At 43.0% G+C, this 15135-nt stretch overlaps 1 protein-coding gene across 2 annotated transcripts in view; it reads right to left on the minus strand.

The window, feature by feature from the left end:
• The window catches only part of TRIO (trio Rho guanine nucleotide exchange factor), a 4621980-nt gene that overhangs the window by 2489672 nt on the left and 2117173 nt on the right, over positions 1–15135 (minus strand). The gene's annotated exons all lie outside the window — the stretch shown is intronic.

Here is a 15135-nt window from a genome sequence, read left to right on the forward strand (position 1 = left end):
TGTACGCTTCCCAGCGTTTGGGTTATCTGTGTACTACGAAAGGCTTTGAGAAATGGGATATGATTGGTATCAGCAAGGTAGGAGATCTCTGGACGAAAGGGAAATTTAAGACGTTCGACATGCTGAAAACTGAATATCAGTTGAACGATAGGGAATACTTTCGGTATGCTCAGGTTCACCATGCCTTGTGTTCCGTGTTCCCGGACGTGGCGGCTATTCCAGAGTATTCCCCGTTGGAAGACAGAGTATTGGACGGCTATGTGCCGGATAGCACCATTTCGCTGATTTATAAGAAGCTTATCAATGATCGAATGGGTTTGCTGACCTCATTGCGAGAGACATGGACTGCCGACGGCTTGGAACTTGACGACGAGGATTGGGTGTCAGCGGTGGCCTCCCCGAAAGAGGTGGCTATCCCGGCCCGTTTGCGTTTCGTCCAGCTTAAGATACTTCACAGAGTGTACGTCACGGGGCCTGGTTTGATGCGTATGGGGTACTCGGTGGATGGTCTGTGTAAGCGAGGCTGTGGACTACTGGGGACTTTCCTCCATATCCTGTGGGAATGTCCGGAAGTGACTCGGTTTTGGTGTAGAGTGCATGCGGTGTTAGAAGAAGTCACGCATGTTGCCTTGTTGCCGGAGGCACGGAGATGTTTGTTGAATGTCTGGGAGCCGACTGATTACAATGTGATGCAGACGCAGTGGGTGACTCTGGGCTATAAGGTAGCGAAGCGTGACATTGCACAACTGTGGGGCTCCCAGAGGCCACCAACGGTCTCAGCGTGGAAGGAACACATGGACTGGTGTATGTTCAGAGAGAAAACGGTGTATGTGGCGAGAGGCAAGCCTGGGAAGTGGATTAAGGTGTGGGGTCCCTGGAACTCCTATCGTGGAGGTATTTGCGCCCTGCCCCAGACGCGTGAGATGGATGCTGCTCTGTCTCCCTATCCCGCGCATTCCTATATGCTCCTGCGACATGCGAATTTGGTTTCTTCTGCCTGCCCCCCCCCCTCTGTCTCCTTGGGTTTGTTTACTCCCTCGATGCGGGGAGCACGTTATTGCCATTAACCCCCTCTGCCTTGTGTGTGTGATGTTTTTCGTTTTTTCAAAATATGAAACCTTTCTTTGCTTGTTTATGGACTACGGCTGCGGCCGGCGGAGTTGATTAGCATCCCAGTAGCTCTTTTGTTGCTTCATCGATGTGAATGTAAAGCTGTGCCTAGGTTTACACTGTGCGTTAGCGGCCGGCCTGTTGGTTGTAGGCCCATATTTGTATGTCTCTGAAACTGTAATAAAGGTTTTCCCAAAAAAAAAAAAAAAAAAAAAAAAATGAATCCACTGAGAATTGGATTTTGTGCACCATTGACGTGGTGGCACTTTACACTTCTATACCACATGCTAACGGACTTGAAGCAGTGGAATGGGCTCTGCTCAGACAAGAGAATGTGAATATACCGAAATGTTTTATTCTGCAATTACTGGAATTCTGTTTACAGAATAGCTATTTCAATTGGAATGAAAGAAAAATTTTACATACAGTTAAATGGAACTTCCATGGGTTTTCCGGGAGCACCAGCCTATGCTAATACATACGTGGCCAAATTTGAAAATGACTATATTTTGTCAGACCCCACATGGCAAGAAGGATTGATATTTTTTCGACGATTTATTGACGACATCTTCCTCATCTGGAACAAATCAGAACCAGCATTGATCAACAACATACGCACATTAAACTTAATAGATCCAAGAATACAATTCACTCATACTATCAGTAAAAAGGCACTTTCTTTTTTGGACGTCTGGATCAACATCGAATCAGGTCAAATCAACACTGGTGTGTTCAAAAAACCACGGACAAAAACAACGCTCTACTATTTAGTAGTTTCCACCCACCTTCTTTAATTAAGAATTTACCAGTTTCTCAATTCTTAAGAACTTGACGGATTTCATCTACGGACAGTGCTTGTGAAGAAACATGGCAACAACAAATTAAGAACTACATTCACAGAGGGTATCCTGAAGACCTCCTGAATCAGCAATTGAATAAAGTTAAGAATCGGTCTCGTGAAGAATTACTCACTAAAACTCCTAAACAACCTAACACCCGCATAGCATTTTTGTCCAAATAATCCACAGCATCATCAACTATAAAAAGGATTATCTGTAAACGTTGGGACCTACTGGAGTCTGAGACTGATTTCAATAGGTTGTTCTCTGAAAAACCACTGTTTGCATACACAAGAGCGCACAACTTGAAAGAGATGTTATCAAAGAAAAATAAATTACCAACAGCTACGGAATCTACAATCATGAAAAATGGAACACATAAATGTTGGAATTGCATTCATTGTAATAACGTAATCCTTGGAGATATTTTATTACATCCCCGAACTGGTGCAAAAATTAAAAACTTCAAAGTAACACAACGTGTAACTCTGAAAATGTGGTTTACGCCATAAAGTGCCCATGCGGATTGTTGTATGTGGGTAAAACTGAAAGGAAGATGAAAACAAGACTGACGGAGCATAAAAGTAAAATACGCACAAAGAGCACCCCTTCGAGTTTAGCAACACATTGGGAAGAATCACGTCATAAAATCGCTCAACTCAAATTTCAAATAATCGAGCAAGTACCAAAAAGTCCGGACAGAGACAATTCAAAACACCTGTTGCAGAGAGAAGTGTTTTGGATCAAGAAATTACAGACCATGATCCCACATGGTCTCAACGACAAATTGGAGATGGCCTGTTTCCTTTAGAAATATATACTCATGATATGAACTGTCACTAAGGGATCCTCACGTGGCATCACATTACTATAATTGATGAACTTAGGAGAAGTTTCATTAAGATTCACACCAACACCCAGTAATTCACACTAAAACCACGAACTCTCATTAGATCAAGAACAGCGTCAGAATAATCACACGAGTAGCTTAAGCAAGAATGAACACTTCCTCGTTTACATAATTGTGATCATCAAGGTTAATTCCATCAAGTAAATACCGTTAATATGATTGTGTTCATTTTGATATTAGAATGATTTTTCGTTTGAGCAACTTGGTGACACATCTGTTATACACCTGCATGATGGGTATCCACACATAAATATCTTTCTACAGCTTGGTAACTACATGGGCATTTAATTCACCTTTGTTACGTTTTTCATAAGCTTTATGTTTAATTAGGAATAAGCCAGGCTGAAATATATTGAATTGCCGGATCACGTGATCGCATTTATTTTTTCTAATATGGTCCGCAGAGTCTGTTTTCAGTGTTTTTCATTCTGTCGTATACGTCATCACGTCGACGTTAAAATCAGGAAGTTTACTCTCGGATCTGCATCTTCAACGTAACGCGTTTACTCGACTCAGTTTACCACGGAACTTGCTGCCGATGCATTCTGGTAAGCAGCATTCACGCGTCTTTGTGATAACATCGAGGCCTGATTTCTCATTCAATATATATATTTGACAGGTAACACGGAGCCTTTTATTTATTTTAGGCAGCTTCGATACGCTTTATACAGACGGTCGTATCTGACAAGTAAAACTGAGTCCTTCCATTCATTGAAGGTTGCTTTGAAACGTCCCATTTAGACGGTTACATTTGTACACATCTTGCTCCTTTATAAGGTGAGCTATGATTTTAACGCATTGGTGAATTGCTGAGCATTTCCTTTTTTTTAAAAACAGTCACAACTATTCCGGTTTTTAAATTTTTAGGTACCCCACACTGGGTAAAAGATAGAACCGTGCCTATTATTGCAAATAAAACCGGCAGGTATGTAGGAGTTATTCACAGTGGATTTCGTAGAATAATTTCAATTGTAGTGGTTCTGGTGTGTCAGGGTCGTATTTTTTCAGCGTTGTGTCTTCTCTTATAGTGTTTGGATCACGTGGAATCTAGATTACTAGTGCCGCAAAAGTCAGGTATCACCAATAATTTTGAATGTGTTTCGATCACTGTTTTGGGGAGCACATATATTCACATATCACAATAGTATTTCATATCATACTTGATCCTAATTGTGCAAACTTTGAAAATGATCTCCTTTTTCTTTTTACAGCATACCCCTGACAAAGGGACCTAGTGTCCCGAAATGCATTGGGTGTTATATGAATTTTGTTCTGTTCAGAAAACATGTAATTTTGTTAATCTTAACTTGTTTGTGTAAAGAATTGAGAAGTATGAAAATATATTTACATTGAAATGTATATTTTGCTTGGAAATTGTTCTGATTAAAACTAGAATTGAACGTAAGAAAAGTTCATTTGCAGTGCAGATTGCAGTCCTAGCCATTTCTAAGGTCTAGGCCACTCATTACATTTAATTCATATGCTCACAGGCACATTTGCAACACTGCACGCATACCGGAATACTCTGATTCTGGTTCATTAACATAAGTGTGCGCTCATCACCTACATATACATTTGGTCGCACCTTAGTGCCACTCCGTTGCTATCCCCTTGATCCGCTGCATACCTGAGCGCGTGGCAGCCATCCATCGCCTCCTGCCATACTGTGGGGCCTGCACTGCAGTCGTCGCCCCTCCTGCTTCCTGTGGACCCTCAGTGGGTCTCGACAGCCGGCAGCACCGTGCGTCCAGAGTTGGGACCGCATGGAGAGCGCTACTGCCACTCACCAGCTCACCTCACTCTGGCCTGCCCCACACCCCCTGGGGGGGCTCCCGTGGCAGTGACCAGTTGGACATAGCGCAACTCTAATACCTACACTGCCCCTGGTTCATACTGCAAACTTGTTCGCTGCTTCCTAAAGATGTTTCACTTGCTTATTACTCCACCTCCTGAGCTAGCTTTGATCCAAGGGCCTTACATTGGCCATGATGATGGCAGCTCAGGTCATGACTTATCAGGATTCAACAATTTCTCCTGTAACAATGGGGTTTGCCTCCCTTTTTCTCTCCTTCCCTCTTGTCTTTTGCCTTGTCCACAAGATTATGTCTCCCAGTTTCCTCCAAAAGTTCTTCTTATATGGCGACAGATGCTTCTAGGGTAGAAGTCTGGGGAGGGGTGGGAGTAGGGGGTAGGGTTTTATTTGCACGTTGTTGTCCGTTCTATTTGTTAACCCTTTCTTTCAACATAGGTACCATCACACATGTTTGTTTTACTTCTACACACAGTTCTAGAGTGGCAATCTACTGCACACCACCACTAGTGCAACCCTCTTTGACCTGCTGAACCAAGCGGACCTCCTAGGTGGGCTCCTTGCCCGCACTCCACACTAGGCTCCTCTTCCCACACACATGACCTTTCGGATTTTGTCCTGGAATGTCAACGGCCTACTGGATCGGGTCAAACGAGCAGCGTTTTTCACCTTTGCTCAGCAACACCATCCTGAGGTTCTGCTACTGCAGGAGACCCATCTCCTTGGTGAGCGCTGCCCGTTCCTAGCATGTAAAGGCTACAATATAATCTTCTATTCTGGGTATTCTTGGGGCGAGGGGAGTTGCCATCCTCCTGCGCCACTCTTTTCCCCTAGATGTACGGGTAACACGCAACCCACATAGACGCTTCGTCGCCCTGGAGGGTACATTGGAGGGCCAGGTGGTCTCACTATTAAAGGTGTATGTACACCCTGCTTCATTGTCCACTGGGCTCTGGGACCTTTCACATCTTCTTTCGGGCCACAAGGGCTCACAATAATAGGGGGTGATTTCAAAATGGTGCCAGACCCTGACTTAGAAAGCATTGGATCCCTACTGGCATCCTGACGGACCAATGTCCGTCTTCTCACTGACTGGACCAGGACCCTGGGTCTTTGCGATGAGTCGTGATCCTTTGCACCCCCTGCAGCAACATTTCACACATACCTCAGCCGCTCAGCACACCCATTACTGAATATATCTCACTTTCCTACCCACCCTTGATTGTCAGTTAATGACCAGATCTAGATTTTACCCCACCGAATCTCAGACCACTCCCCTCTGCTTCACCAAATTGGGCATCAACCCTGGGGCAGTATCCCTTGTGGTGTTTGAATGGCTGGTTTCTCCAGGTCAAGAGGTTTGTCCATTTCCTTGGGTCCAAGCTCCAGGACTATTTTCGTAACAATGAGGGCTCGGTTACACATACTGGCACCCTATGGGTGGCAAGTAAAGCGACCCTATGAGGCGCCACCAGGAGCTTTGTCAAAGCCCTGGAACATGATTGTTCGCTCTTATCACCTGATTAGAGGTACTTCGCCTTGAGCAACAGTTGGAGCCCGACCCTCAGGCATGGATTACTCTGCAGTTAAGTTTTGTCTATTAAGACATTCGATTGCATTCTCTAGAGGCAGCCAAGCACCTCAGGCGGGCTACGGCAGCTCAGATCTATGGCTGGAGAGACAAAAACGGGAAATTGCTCTACTGGTTGGTCTCGCCAACAAGATTATCACTGAAGCCATGGACACCGCCAGCTGCCCCCAGCAGACCCTCGTTGAGATAGCCCAAGACTTTGCCCACTACTATTGTACATTATATGCCCGCCCAGTGGATAGGAGCGCGGCTGTGTCTGGATCGTTCCTTGACTCGGTCTCCCTACCCAGGCTGCCAGTATCAGATGTTCCTCTGCTAGACAAACCCTTCACAGCGCAGGAAATTTGAGAGGCATTGCCCAGCATGACACCGGGTAAAACCCTGGGCCCAGATGGGTATCTCATTGAATACTACGTGGCATTCCAGGAGACCCTCTTTCTCTATCTTTTATCGTTATACAAGGAGATTTGCCACACCAGGTCTTCCCCGCTGAAATTGGCATCGGCCACCATCGTTGCAATATCTAAGAAGCAGCCCCCGGCCACCTCATGTGCAGCCTATTGGCCGATATCGCTACAGAACAGTGAGGTCAAAATCTTAGCATCCGTATTAGCAAGCAGGCTCAAACGCATTTTACACGAGCTGGCACCACCAGACCAATCTAGTATTATGCCATCCCGAGGCACAAGACACTGTATCCACAGGCTCCACGTGGCCCTGGCCCACCATCACCGACTCCTACCTGATCTAGCCCTGCTTCTCATCTACCGTGAGAAGGCTTTCGATGTGGTGGACTGGGACTATTTCCACTTGGTGCGGGCTCGGGCTGGACTCAGGCCAAAGTTCCAGAGCATGGTCCAAGTCCTACACTCCAATCTCACCGTTCAAGTACGGGTCAACTGGGTCTTCCCCAACGCTTTTGCCATAAAGCAAGGGACCGACCGGGTTACCCCCTGTCTCCCCTCCTCTTCGCCCTGGCGATAGAATCTCTGGCCCTACTTATACGTACAGACCCCCAATAAGAGGGCTCCATCTGGGGCAGGGGGCATGAAGACCCCAGAGAAGGGTTGCAACTGCTGGAGATAACTGAGTCCACTCACGCCCAGCGATGAGTGGACCCAGTTATCTCCAGTTGTTGCAACGCTTCGGGAAGCGTCTGGCCTGTGGCTGAACCCCTCTAAATTGGTGTTGGTCCCCCTGGCGCTGACCAGAGACTGCTATGAATGGCAGATGAACATCCCTCTCCTCCGTCTTAGTTTTAAATACCTAGGCATATGGGTCAACCTACACAGAGAGCTTATTTGGTCTCTCAACCTCCAACCTCCAATTCAAAAAGTAAAGTCAGACCTTGTCAGGTGGCGGGTCCTCCCCCTCAACATCCCTGGGTGCATTGCCCTATTCAAGATGATGATCCGCCCGCGCTTTCTCTATGTCTTTCAAAACCTACTTGCCCCATGGCCCCCAGAACGGCATTCTGACATCAACAAAATCCGATGAACCTTAAACTTTAACAAATAGCACATTAATCACAATAAATGTAACCAACAAACATGAATGAACTCTCACAATTTCATGATCGATGCAAAGCCCTCTTGGACACACCTTGGACACCATGAAAACAATTAAAAACAGGACAAATAGCATCAACATCACAATTCTAAACAATTAACACATTAAGAGCAGTAGGCACATTCAATAAATATAAATGAATACCTAAAACATCATTGCGCACACACACACACACTTTTCCACAATGCATCACTCTGCTTATACTCACGTCTCCTCAGTTCACAGATCAACTTCAAGAACACCGGAATAGTGCCATAAATTCAAAAGGTACATTGGAATGCGTCAGTACAGAATGAATCAGGGCAATTTGGATTCTGGATTTCATTTGTTGTAGCATCAAGATCAAGTTTCATACTATCTAGATCCAGTTTTAGATCAGTTCAAGCTTCAGACAATCCAGATGCAGTCTCTAACCATCCTCTGCTACCATAACTGCTAGCGCTTTTTTGAGAATATGTAATTCCTAGGCGCTTTCACTGGACCGGGAGAGGTGTTAACTCCTTAAGGATTTTGGTGTTCTTTCAAATGGACTGGTCATTCAATTTGATTCACTATTCAGTAGCAATTCAGGAATTAATGTAAAGCAAACTAGGCTTAAAGTGAAGACTGGACAAATAATATACTAATAACCTTGAAGGTTTATTAAAGGCTTAAGTCATTACAGAGATGGTTATGTGTCAGTCATTCATTTAAATCAAGTAATATAATGAAGCTCAGAAAAAAATGGAAATAGTCAAAGAGAAGAACATAATATAATTCAGCTAAAAAAATACAAGTCTTGAATCAGAGGTCAGACCAATGTAGTGTTACCATCTAAAAGTCAAAGGAAAGTGGGTCCAACCCCCTAAAAATGAGCTTTTTTCCTAATGTTAATACAATTAATTCAATAGAGCAATACAATTATGTTAGAATAACACAAATTGGACCAATCATGTTGAAAAAAAAACAAAGCATTTGTGGATCCACACTATTCGGCACTATGATACAATTTGACATAATGCAGTTCCCATCCATGGTGCCAGACCCCTCCATAGTTTTTTGTAAATAGATCTCCACTGATTGTTTTATACACTAATATGGCAACATTGGTGGCATATATCTCTTGCACATATCTACATCCTTAACATGTAATACACTCACTAATATAGCAACATTACTTATAGACCATTTTTTAAATAAACTTATTACCATCTCCATAGTATAATACACCTGTCTATGATCGTCGTTTTCAGAGCTATACATCTGTTAATAAGTAATTCAATTGAGAACATAAAAATCCAATGTATAAATAACAAAGAAAAAAAAAATCAAACTCCCCATTTCTGTCAAATCACATGTCTTCCAGGTATTTTCAAAGGATCCTCTTGATCCAGTAGATCTATCTATTCAGCAATCAATCGATGTGCCAGAGTTTATGGCACATTAAAGGTGGGCTATCATCTGTTGAGAACATTGCACAGTGCACAAAAGAAATGAAACCTACCACAGAAACAGTTGCAGATAATAAATTAGAGAAGTTATCTGAAGATTTATGTAAGGTTAAAGAAACTTAGTCTAATAAAAATAAACAGATGTTGATATGAGTATATTAAAGATGTTTTCGTTGTGGCAGTAGCAACCATCTTGCTCATAGCCAGTAATGCCAAGCAAGGAGGAAAGTGTGTAGGAAATGTGTTTAGATGAGTATACAGTTACTATGTTTGTGGATTCATGTTCTCCATACGCGTTAACTAGTAGCAATGATTTTTATCAGTACCAAAATACTGAGGACCTCAAGTTAGAACCACCAGATGGTTCTCCCAGTGGATAAAACAGAGATCGCATTCCCCTTGAAGGTATGGGGAGAGTTCACAATAACTTCAACAACTGTTCTACTTATGGTAAAGTGTATGTTGTAAATAAGGGCACAAGATTATTGGGACGGCAGCACCATCAAGAACTTGGTATCAGATTAGACCCAGATAATAAGGAACAAGTAATTTTGACTGACATATGCAGGAGTGATAAACAAATATGTGATGAATTCCCAGACCTGTGATAAACTAGGCAATTTACATAATTTCAACCATAGGATTAAACGAAAAACCTAGTGTATACAAACCTCAGCCACTATCTAACCTAATGAAAGAGCCATTAGAAAAAAAGCTAGAAAGATTGACAAATTTAGGAAATATTCAATCTATTGAATGGTCAAAATGGCTTGCCCCCATCGTTTTGGCTTCTCAAGTCCAAGGTGAATGCTTGCCTTTATGTACGGAAACTGGATAAAAATATTTAGATGGAAAGACATAAATTACCATGTATTAAGGAGATGTTAAGCACCAGGGGAGACACATGCTACTTAGAGTTATCAATTTGTCTATGGCATACCATCAAGTTGGGCTTCAGCCCGAGTCTATGTCTTTGACAGCATTTATAACTTCTGTAGAGGCTTATATACTTTGCAGAATGACTTTTGGCCTGGCATCTTCTGCTGCAGTTTTTCAAAACATTATGCAGCAAATATTAAAGGGAGTATGAAACATACTTTCAGGATGACATACTGATTTAAGGAACAACACTTATTGAGTAAGACTGTATACTAAGAGAAGTCCTGCAAAGACTCAATGATTTGGGTTTCACAGTAAAAGACGAAAAAAGTGTCATACTGGAGTCAGCCCAGTTGAATACCTTGGTCATACGATTTCCAGAGAAGGATTAAACCCAAAATAAGTTTAATAGAAGTGGTAAAGAAAGCACCTTGTCCATCCAATAAATATGAGTTGAGATCATTTCTTGGTCTGGTTAAATATATGTCAAAATATATGAGGGATATTGAGAGCAAATGTAATGTATTACAGCTGACTCTTAAAAAAGAAAAAAAAGAACCAGATTTCAGTGGAATGACTATTGTCAAGTGGCATTTGAAAATCTAAAACATAAAACATTGTTAATGCACCCTGACTAGAGGTCCTCAACACTAAGAGCAATACTATCATTACACCGGATGCCAGCATCAAAAGACTCTGTGCCACTTTCTCAATTTGTGGACCATATGGAGAGGGTAGTTGCCTTCATATCCAGAGCTCTGTCTAAGGCAGAATGCAACTACTCTGAAGACAAAAAGAGAAACTTTAGTATGCTTCTGGCCAGTACGCAATTTCAAGTTTTTCCTTTCAGGATTACATCATCATCATCATAAAAACTTTATTTCAATCGCATATAGATCTTAAAAAGTACATAACGTCTGATAAAAATGATACAGTAAAAGGCATAGGAATCATAAAATACAATAAAAATATAATTTCATACAATGCATTTAGCACGCTTTATCCAGAGTGCATACCAGAATTCAGCCAGGGAAAAAACAATTAACCTGCTTGTATCGGTTGATTAAATTATAAGCACCGCCAAGTAATGGCTGGGGCCAACCAGTCTGCACAGAAGAATAATCCACTCGGTCCTCACATTTTGATAGTGAGGACAAAAGAAGAGCAAGTGGACTTAAAATTCTGCACTTGATTTGCAGGATGAACAGAGATTATCCAAAGAAACATTACGGCTCCATGTACTGCAAAACAGTTTGACTGGCAGCGTCTTATAACGAAATTGTACAAATAGTATGCGAGCCAAAGGAGTCACAATTTCATCAATTGTTTCTTCATAACTTGCAGTTGGCTTAAAATAAAAAATAAAAACAGGATTACAATTTACCATTCGGTCTGTTCACAAACCTCTAACAAACATGTTTACAATTATGGGTACAGAGCATGGCACCCCTTGTATTGCCAAATAAGTGGTAGGGTAGGAAAGATTTTCTTACAAAGTAGAATATTTCCGAGGGAAGCAGACATTCTTTACAGTGTTTCACTGGAAGGTAGTGATAATGAGGGAATGGTAGAACGTCCTAGTTTAGAAGTGTTAGCAGCTCTAACTGAAAGTGAGTTGTGGAAATATATAGAACAAGATTACATTCTAATAAAATTAAAGTGCACATGGTAAAGGGATGCCCCTTCAAAGGTAGGAATTAGATGAACAATTGAGAGACTATTTGGGAATTCCGAAATGAATTATATATTCAAGGTAGCATGCCTTTCCCGAATCATAAGCTAAGATCATCAGATGGTTTGAGAAACAAAATTGCAGACCTTGCCCATTAAGGGGGGTCTGGTTTCGCATTATCGCTTAAAATAATGCCAGAAGCAAATTTTGGTTTCCCAAAATGGATACTTGAGGAGAACAACTAGCAAATGACTGCATTAGATGTGCAAGGTGCAATAAAAACAAAATAACAAGGATTGTGCCTCTGTCCCCTGTCTAAGTGCCAGACAAACCATAGGTGAAAATTGCTTTGGACATAATAGGTCCCATGAACCACAAGGGTACCACAAAAAGGTTAAAGTTTGTATTGACTGATTACAACTCACACTTGATTATCACTAAGATGGTAAATCAAACGACCACCAAAGTATTGATTTTATTTTGGGACAACTTTTGTGTAGAAGGGATTTGTCCTGTGTCAGTCCTAGAAAAAGAGGTTCAATGTATGTCTCGTGAAAGAATACATTTATTGAATAATGTGTCCATTAAACATGGAAAAAAAGTCCCTATAATGTCCTTAAGCTAATGGGTTGGTGGACAGGACAAACCGGATGCTAACGGAAGGCACTCATAGTGGTCAACCAGTGGAATCATTCATCCAAACATTATTGTGGTCTTATTACACTGCTTCCAACCTTGTCACAGGAGTAACCCCATTCACAACTCTTAAAGGAAGAGAAGGCTATACCAGTCGCATCATACCAGTCCTTATACTTAAATCTTAGTACATTACAGGGCTTTCCTTTGCATTGCTATCTTGCCTAATACATAGCAGGCGGAGACTAACGGATAGAAGTAGACTCTGAAATGTGTAAAGAAAAAGTTTGGAGTCTTCAGAACAAGTACAAGCTGTGGCACGCTAAAAAACAGGGCAAAATGGAAAGGAGGTAACTGGGTACTCATTAAAAGGTCTGATGCTGTGAGTAATAGGATTAGTACATTTACTTAGCACTTACATAATGTAAAGATCACAAAGAAAGTTGTAAACGTATCCAATGGCAAAGTATGAAGTATGGACAGACTGAGACATCCGTTGGACTTTGGTATCACCTATGTAGAAGCTCAGTGCTCTCTTGGGATCCAAGCACTGGAGTCTCTCCTCCTCCTTAGAGAGGAGAGGCGGAGCACGGTGATGGTTTGACCAACATTTAATGGCATCACAACTTTTGGCAGGAAGGATGTTCAAATTCGCAGAATCAGTTTGCCTGGGAAGAAGGCAGGGTATGGGAAAGTAACACAAAAAACCTAAAGCTCCCTACTACGCCATGCTCAGGTGATGGAGACGAGAAACAGTCTTAACTGTTGTGGCTTGAGCACTGGGGGGATGGCACAGACAGAGATAGCAGTAGCCCTACTCTCCTTAAAACAGTAGAGAGAAATGAGTGGAGGTACAGCTCGCACACAGACCCATTGGTCGCAGTGGAGAGACTTGCGATGGGGAACATCCCCCTCTTAAGCTTTCCCTACAGCCGTAACAACCTTGACCATCCACCCCCTGCTTATAGAGTCGTCATACAGCTCTGGCGCCACACAGTGAAGCAGATGGGTTGGGACGGAAGACTGACACAGACAACTCCGCTGTGGCAGGGAACCTACCTACAACCAGTCGCTATGCTCCCAGGTTTCCAGGCATGGAACTTCATTGGAATCTCCACACTAGGCGATATAAGGCAGGGGTCCACACTCAAATCCTTCCAACATCTTCAAACGGACTACCATCTCCACCGTACACAATTCTATCAATACCTGCAGCTAAGACATGCCCTGACTCCCCTGATATTCTCTCTGGACAGTTTGCAAGAGTTTCACCCACTGGAGGGATGCCTACTGATGGGCGACCTTGGCACGCACAAAATCCGGCAGATCTACCAGACATTGATCATCCATAACCAAACTACATTACACACAACGCGAACCACCTGGGAAGTTGGCATTCCAGATCTCACAGATGATGACTGGACTTAAGTCTTAGCTAGCCCACGGGGTACCACCATTGCCACGAGATATGGTCTAATCCAATGTAAATATCTCCATAGAGCATATTATACAGAATCCTGCCTTTGGCGAATGGGTGCCATTCAGTCGCCCACATGTCTTAGATGTGGCGAATCAGAGGGAACCTTCCTACACAGCTGTGGGGCACTGCATTCTGGAGTAAGATATCCTCCTGTCTGGAATAGGTCCTGTCATGGCGGTTACCATTTGAACCTACGTTATTCTTACTTCACAGCACAGGAGGGATCGGTGGGAAACATTACAAGCAAAACTTATTTCTGGGCCTCACACTTGGCAAGCGGAATATCATCCAATTGTGGAAGGGGGCCCCCCCCCGCCTTCATGGGGGGGAGGGGGGGGGGGGTGGGTGGAAGAAGGCCATGGACAGATGCATGGGGGGTAGAGATAGCAGTGTATCAGGCTCGAGGCTGTCCATAAAAAACACAGGTTTTGGTCTCGTTGGGAAACGTATCGGGGTATAGACTTGCCTCCCCTACCATCACTAGACCCTTCATAATCAGGCAGCATATACAATGAAGGTTATATAATCATAGGATGAGTCATCCCTGTCATGTTCTTACGTCTATAGGACATTTCTTGCAGTAGGAACGTGATGTAACCTGTGCCACGTCCATTTGTTGGCCTGTATGTTCACAGGCGGTATATTGGTACTATTCTATAATGTACTGTATCCGAATATATGTGACGGCCGTTGCCTGTAATGTGCCACAAAACTCAATAAAGTTTGATTAAAAAAAACAACTGTAGAGAGCAGAACCAGCCTTGTCCATGAACAGGCGACTCATCAAAGGGCACGTCCATCAAGGAAGACTAGACACCATCCAATCAATCGCAGTCATGCACGGCAGCGAATAGTAACACAGGTGCCTATGGCCTGATGCAATCATTGGTGTCCATACCACAATGAATCATGAACGTGGCTGCATCACAACCATCTTGAATTTCCTGAGATATCACAGGGAGGACTCATGCCAACAAATCCCAAAACGTGCGAGAGTAGTGTCCCAACAAGCATCTGGCATTAACAGAGCAAAGGGCCAAGCTGGGGGAGAAAAGATATGTTTGCCGAACATCTCCACTCGCTTAGACGTTACATTTTTCCTCACGTTCCAGGATGGCCTTCGGGTTCTTCGACACACAGAGGCCAGGGGCCTTAAGAGTCGTGACCAGACCACAAGCATACCTGATGGGGATCAGTCCCATTTGTTTG

The sequence above is a fragment of the Triturus cristatus genome, chromosome 5_1, assembly GCF_964204655.1.
Source record: "Triturus cristatus chromosome 5_1, aTriCri1.1, whole genome shotgun sequence".
Classification (NCBI taxonomy): Eukaryota; Metazoa; Chordata; class Amphibia; order Caudata; family Salamandridae; genus Triturus; species Triturus cristatus.